This window comes from Echinops telfairi, unplaced genomic scaffold (assembly GCF_000313985.2).
Source record: "Echinops telfairi isolate 266 unplaced genomic scaffold, ASM31398v2 ScPeMD7_7465;HRSCAF=8503, whole genome shotgun sequence".
NCBI lineage: Eukaryota > Metazoa > Chordata > Mammalia > Afrosoricida > Tenrecidae > Echinops > Echinops telfairi.
This window is the reverse complement of record NW_022111365.1, coordinates 810845-817111: the sequence shown is the minus strand read 5'-3', so window position 1 is coordinate 817111 and position 6267 is coordinate 810845. Positions and strand designations below refer to the sequence as shown.

At 34.6% G+C, this 6267-nt stretch overlaps 1 protein-coding gene across 1 annotated transcript in view; it reads right to left on the bottom strand.

Moving 5' to 3' along the window:
• Positions 1 to 6267, bottom strand: part of ARHGAP32 (Rho GTPase activating protein 32) — a 176173-nt gene that overhangs the window by 77177 nt on the left and 92729 nt on the right. The window lies entirely within an intron of this gene.

Genomic DNA, 6267 nt, shown 5'->3' with positions numbered 1-6267 from the left:
TGAAAGAAGCAGAGGGAGAGAACTAGACAAAATAAATATTTAAAGAGATAATAGCTGAGAACATTAAAAACTTTAAGACATCAAAAAATAGATCTAAAATGCTCAACGAACTCCAAGGATAAACACAAACAACAACAAAATCACAAGTGCTTTCCCTTTGTCTTCTCTAGATCTCAATCTCAACATTTTCTATCATCCCAGAGCCCTATGGTGATTGAACTAGAGGTTGATTTTGGACAGAAAAGCTTTACCTTTCTTTCTTTTCCTCCCCTCTTTTCTTTTTCAACCTGATTCTGTCTGACTTAAAAAAAAAAAAAGAACCATGGATACTTGCGATCTCAACCAATACATTGTGACTAATATATTTTATTTTTATATGTGAAAATAATTGAACATATTGAGAACATTAAAAACAGGTCCAAGAGGACAAATTTTCCTATTAACCCTGTTGTGTAATACTATAGGGGGCTTTAAAATTTTACTCTCAACTGTATCTGTTTCTTTCTGATTTGGAATATAACAGTGACAGATGGCAATGTTAAAAATAAATAGAACATTCAAGTTGTTGATACTGTAGGCAAGACAGTTTTAAAGTGCAAAATAAGCCTAAAGCTGGCAGAATTCACAATCTCCTTTTCAAAAATGTATTAAGGATGTACATTTCCCTATGCCAACTCTACAATGCTGTTCTCAAAATTTAGAAGACAATATGTTACTTTTGAAGGTGTGCTGGTTTTTAGAAATATCATTGCTTATATGGAATTAATAATATCAAAACTATGAATAGAAACATAATTTTCAAAATTATCAACCAAATAAATTTCCCAAATTGTAAAAGCTTCTAGAGGTTATCAATATTAGAACCATCAGTTTCCTATTTAAGACTTCATAAAGTTTTTGATAGTTTATTTTAATGCTACTATTAAAAGGATTTTTAAAAGCTACTTTATAATAAATCTTCAAGTCAAAGATGTCCAAGATAAGATTTGGTAACTAATAAAAAGTGATGAAAACTTTTTGATACTGTTATAAAAAGAATTATATTCTTAACTTGATTTTTGATAGTTTACTGCAGGTACAATAAAGGAAGCTATAGCTAAATCTTAATAGCATGAAAGCAGTAAACAAAAAAAAATTTTAAGTAACCATCACAGGATCATCTCAATAGACTCTAAACATTTGAGGAAAACCAACATTTTTGCATGATAAAAACACTGAACTAGGAATAGAAGAGGACTTTCTCAAACTGATAAAAGAAATATATGACAAATCTTCAACTAACATCGTACATAATTGGTCACAAAATGTATGCTTTCCTCCAAGACAAAGAACAAAGTAATGATGTCTACTTTCCTCACTCCTATTCAACATTATACAGCTTCTCCTATCACTGTCCTTGTTATTAGGTGCCATCCAATGAATTCTGACTCATAGCAACCACGTACAACACAACAAAATGTTGTCCAGTCTTGCACCACACTGAAAAATGTTAAGTTTGAAACAATTGTTGCAACCACTGTGTCAACTTGGCTGGGCCAGGTCCCTCAGCAGTTTGGCAGTAAGACCTCCTCCCCCGTAAGATGCAGATCACAGCCTGATCATATCTACTTGGGGGTGTTGTCTACTGTATATCTATAAGCAAACACTGTGGAGAACTATCTTCCCCCTTGAGATAGTTTATTGTGCCAGCCTGGCCGATAAACACAAGTGGGATTAAGTGAAGGGCAGAGAGAGAAATGGTTTGGTGGGCCTCGCCTTTCTTGTCTCTCGCTCTTTGATCATCCGACCAGTGTGCGGCTGCCTTGCTTGTTCTGTGCCTCAATTTAAAGGCTACACTACCATGGAACGCCTAGCCTGTGGACTATGTAGCTGTAAGTTGAGGTCTCTTTAAGACATCTCTGGAGCTGGGGACTGGTGGTTGGTGACCTAGCTGACAGTTGGTGACCTGCCTTGTGATTAGCTGCTGTGCTGACATAGCCTGGCTCTCTCTACAAATAGAGGAAGATCTGGCAGCAGACTAGACTTGAAGGACTGCTAGTCTCTCACAACTCTCTCTCATGGGAGTGAGTTGCACTAAGCCATTTGTAGTGCTTTATAATTTAACTGTTCATTTCTTGTATTATGTATCTATCTGTATATGATTTAACAGTTCATTTCTTGTTATATATCTAATTATCTTTATAAATAAATATATTAAATTATCAGCAATTTGGTTTTATCTCTCTAGAGAACCCTGTCTAACACACCCCTCTTCTTGTTAGCCTGGGTTTTGTCTAGTTTCTTGACACTTGAGGTTGGTGGCCTGCCATGTTGCCCATCTTAGATCCACTTGACTCTGTGTCCATCATTTTCTCGATTCCTGCAATGTCCTTCTTCTGCCTCTCCATTTGTCTTCCAGCTCCCTGGTTCCCCAGTTCAGCAGCCGTCTAAGTTGGGAGCGGCATCTGACCCACAGAACTTGAGCTCAGCTGGACCTGCTGCTTTGCAGCTGTGTGAGCTGCTTTCTTGATAGAAATTTCTTTCTTATACCTATATAAATGTCACTGATTTTGTTTCTTAAGAAAACCAAGCCTAACAGACATATACAGAACACTCTACCCAACAAAACAATATACATTATTTTCCAGTACACATGGAATTTTCTAAGGAATATAAAATATGCTGTACCTCAAAGCAGGCCTTAATAAATTCAAAATAATTGAGACATTCTAAACTCATTTATTCAGATCACAACACTATAAAATTGGAAATCCAAATAGAAAAATCAGTCATAGAAAAGGGCAAAAACACGGAAACTGAACAATGACTTGCTTTGAAATTACCCGGTATACTGAAAGAAATAAAGGATGAAATTTTAAAATTACTTGAAACAAATGATAATGAAAATACAGCATACCAAAAAACATTGGGACCCAGATACAGTAGTACTCAGAAAGCAATTTACAGGATTAAATTTACACATCAAAGAAAAAGAAAAAACAAAATCAACACATTAACTCAATATCTCCAATAGCTAGAGCAAGCACAGCAAAATAAACCTTCAGTCCTAAGAAGAAAAAGAAATAATAAAAATTAAGGCAGAAAGAAATGAAACAGAAAAACAGCTGAAAGAATCAATAAGAAGTTGGTTCTTTGAAAGGATTGACAAAATTGACAAACCACTGGCACATCTAACAAAGGAAAAAGAAGCTATTAATATCACAAATAAGAAATGAAAAAAAGGGAAATCAAAACAGAACCAACTGAAAGATAACAAATGTACCTAAATTTGGTAACCGAGAAGAAATCGACAATTTCTAAAAACACACTACCTACCTAACACACATTGATGTAAAATAACTGAACAGACTCATAACAAGAGAAGAAATTGATTGAGTTATTACAAAACTCCCCACAACCGCAACAAAGGTCCAGAGCCAAATGGCTTCACCAGGGAATTCTGCCAAACATTCACAGAAGAGCTGACACCAGTTCTATTCTCAACTACAGAAAAGGAAAATAAACTTCTGAATTCATTTTATGAAGCAAGCATAACACTGATAATCAAAACCAAGAGAGATATCTCCAGAACAGAAAATTATACATCAAGCCCTTGATCATACCATAAAATTTCTCAATAAAATTCTAACCGATAGAATCCAATAAAATATATATTTTAAAAGCTTTACAACAAAGTAGGATTCAAGCACGTATGTAAGGTGGCTCAACATTGGAAAAACAATCAATATAAGCTACCATATCAATAAAACAATGAAAAGAACTATATCATATCAGTTGGCAAGAAAATGTAAACTGAAAAAAATCCAGCAACACTCCTGACAAAAACATTTAACAAACATAATAGAAATACCAGTTGAACCAGAAACAGTGCTACTTGGTAAATATCCTACAGAAATAAAGAACATAGCATAGATAGACATAAATCCATGCTCATAGAAGCACTATTCACAATAGCAAGTGAATGGAAACCACCTAAATGCCCATCTGTAGAAAAATGGGTAAACTTTGGTACATAACAGTTAAAAAACGACAGATACTTCAGAGTGATTAAACTGTGACAACAATGAATTTGGAGAACATTATGTTAATGATGTTAGTCAAACAAAAAGGGATAAATATTGAATGAGACTACTGTGTTTTTTAAAAATTAAGTTTTTCATACCCAAAAAAGTAGATTTTGATGGTTAAAGGACAGAAAAAAGCAACACTCTAGAGAGCAGATAGGTGTTAACATGGGTGAAGAGGAAGATAATGTAGTACAAGAAGAGAATATACTGCAAAAGGGAGATGAGGAAAATATTGGTGCTGGGAACAGGGCAATTGGTGAGTTTAATGAGCTGTTTAAGTTATCAATAATGATTTATGTAAGTTTAAAAAGATGATCTGATGTGTAAACCTTTGCTTAATTCACAATGAAAAGTTTGAAATAAAAGAGATTTAAATACTAATATATGCTACAATACGGACTGAATAAAGCTTGAAATTAAATACATTAAGTGAAAGAAGTTGGTCACAAAGAACAACTTATTGTATGAGTCCATTTAAATGAAATACCCAAAACAGGCAAATATATAAAAATGAAAATAGATTGGAGATTAGAGTTTGCTTAGGACTGAGGGGAGAGGAGAATGGGGGAGTAACTATTGATGGGTAAAGAATTTCTTTTTGGTGAGGAAATATTCTAAAATTGATTGCATTAACAGTTGAACAACACAGAAAATACTTAAAACCAACTTTAAGTGGGTGAATTATATCTCAGTAAATTTTATTCGTTTCCTTTTAAATTATTGAGAGCAAAATAAGGAAGGAATGGGAGGGAGGAAACCTAATGAGAATTTACTGGGCAGTTTATCCATTAAGATAATGACATTTATGCGAAGAAGAAACATTTATCAGTTGGCTAAAAATGCTTTGATATGGGATTGATAATCAAGGATCAAATGAAACTATAAATAACACTGTTATTAAATATTGTCTATCAAGAAACTCTTTGAAAAACAAACAAATTCCTATAGTAATGGGGACTACAACAACGATTATCTAATTTTCTATAAAGAAGTTTTATAATGATTATTATCTTTCCACTCACTCTGGGTTGTGCCGTTTAGATTCACTCCTAATTTAAAGGTAGGTGGTTAGAACCTACCCAGCATTACTACAAAAGAATTGTCTGGTGGCCTACTTACCTGCTTCTGCAGATTACAGCCAAGAAAACCCTAGGAACACGTTACGCTGTTGCAATGAGTTACAATTCAACAGCAAAAGATTCAGTTTTAAGTTTACCTACATACTATAAAAGACGAGATGGTTTGGTGTTAGCTTTGGGGGCAGAGGTAGGACAATATGAAGGAAGGGAAACAAACTTCTCTCTCCACATCCCCCAACTTTCCCATCCATTCCCCTCAGATTCCAGCACAGAAAGGTCCTAAATCTTGAAAGTACTTCCAAAGGAAACTATCCAATTAATTTCTGAGGCCCAGATTTTTTTTTCTTTTTATAGGCAGGGGTAGGTGTGTTCAGAGGAAATGTAATAGATTTTCTTTATTTTTAATCCCCTGCAATAATGCCTCACTTATTTGAAAAACACATTGTCATCAAGTTGATTCTGATTCACAGTGACAGAAGACACAGCAGAACTGACCAAAAGGTTTTCAAGGACGTCAATCTTTATAGAAGCAGCTGCCATATCTTTCTCCCACCATTTCAGTTAGTCGGCAAGTGCTCACCCACTGTGCAATCAAGGCTCCTTACTATAAGTATATTCTATAAACAATAAATATTTGCTAAAATAGCCTAGGTGTTTACTGGCACTAAGTGGATATATTATCAGGAGAGAGCAGTCCCTGGAAAAGGCCATCATGCTTGGTAAGTAGAGGGATGGAGAAAAAGAGGAACTCCTTCAACAAGATGGATTAACACCATGGTTGCAACAATGGGCTCACACATAAGAACAATTATGAGGATGGCACATGATCAAGCAGAGTTGCTTTCTGCCATACATAGATTCGCTATGAGTCAGAATCAACTCAACAGCACCTAACAACCACAACAGTAAAATATACATCCTCTTCTATGGTTTTAGTTAGTAATAAGCTATACTACTACTGAACAATTGAGAAAGCAAACAATGACAACATTTAATGGAGCAAAATGCCCTAAACATTTGAATGCAAGTAACCTATGTGGAATGAGTAACAGTGAAATAAGGACATATCAATAAACAAAGCCAGATAAAATCAAGAATGAATAAATGTGTCAATAAATGCC